Genomic DNA, 1586 nt, shown 5'->3' with positions numbered 1-1586 from the left:
TGAATTCTCTCATTGAAGAGAATTAACATTACCGATGGCATTGACAGCAGGCTTCTTTAAGGAAAATTGCACAGTTTGATGTCTTTAAATGTGGTTTTCAGACTCATCAGAGTGACATCTATACCACTCGACTAAGCAGATAACATGTTCCATGGGAGGATGTTTGATAGACAGCAGAGCCTTTCCACTTTCCAAATTCTGTTACCATGCTCGCTCTCAGAAAATACTTAGGGCAGTGCAAAGAATTCTGGACAGGAAGCGCAGGCATCTGATGTCAACATAGAAGATGGGAAGAATAATGGTAGGCGTGCCCCATCAGAGAAGATTGCTTTATAGAAACGAGGAATCCTGAACACAAAGAGGTAATTAATTTGTCTAAGGCCGTTTAGGCTAAAGATGGCAAGTTTGAGATTAAAAGATTTTGCGTTCTGACTTGCAAGTTTATGCTGTTAAGAACATTATCACACCACCTCTTTCAACATCCAAGGTTCTTCTCTTAAAGCAGTTTTACATTTCAAGGTGTCTATTTTTTCTACTTTGGAAACTAGAATAAATTGTCTAAAGATAAAATCTGTTTTAAATTTATTTGGTTAATAAATCAGCTCCTAAGATTCCAACATTCTATGTCAAATATGATTTTTAGAATGTATGTTCTTGTATTGAATTTTTGTCTCTTTTTTGCTTTTATTGCCTGCTTTTGCATGCTTTTATCTGTTGAATGATTTATCACACAATTTTGCCATGATTCTCCCTCTTAATGAGTTATCGTTCTTTTAACAGTAAGAGAAAAAGTGTGATTCTTACAAATAAATGCATTTCCAAACTAAATAAATGTACTTTATTTTATGACAGTTAATTAAATATAACATGGAGTACTTATTACAAATCTATGTTCTCCTCATCAGTGCCCAATATAACAATTTAAAAATATATAATGAAGTTAGATGCGTGGCAGATTAACAGACCGTAAACATTAGTAAAGAAGTCACAAGAACACCAATAAAAAGACATACACAGATGAAAAAATGCTTTAAAGACAAGACATTCTTTTCATGATATATGAATAGTCTAAAGGTTAAATTTGCTTATTATTTTAACTGTAGAAATTTAAAGCAAAGCGCATTATGTCATCACAAATTACTTGAATCTGTTGGAGTCAGCAGTTTCATCGTTCTTATTTCTGTCCCCATCTATGTCAGGATACCTCATTTTTCCTCTCTGTGAGCCTGTCATCTATGTGAGGTCTCTGACTCGTGTAAGCAGGGTTCTCTTAAATACATATGTATTAAATTTGGATATTTTCTCGTTAATCTTTCTCATGGGGATTTAACCATTAGACCAGCCAAAAGAAGCCTGAGCCCCAGGAGACTGCTGACCTGGCCCACCCCTGTACCTCCTGCTGAGGGGCCTCAGGCTGGGCGCCAGTGACAGCAGCCTCTGGTAGCATCGTAGCTTCTCCCATGTGCCCCTGGAGTTCGGTGAGGGTGGGAAACAAGAGGACTCGTGCAAATTGAGTTTCTTCGCGGTATCTTCTGCTGGAGATGTAAGAGGAAAAAGGGTTGCTTGCAATGTTGCATAAATAACCC

The sequence above is a fragment of the Pteropus vampyrus genome, unplaced genomic scaffold (assembly GCF_000151845.1).
Source record: "Pteropus vampyrus isolate Shadow unplaced genomic scaffold, Pvam_2.0 Scaffold124, whole genome shotgun sequence".
NCBI lineage: Eukaryota > Metazoa > Chordata > Mammalia > Chiroptera > Pteropodidae > Pteropus > Pteropus vampyrus.
This window is presented reverse-complemented; position numbering follows the sequence as displayed.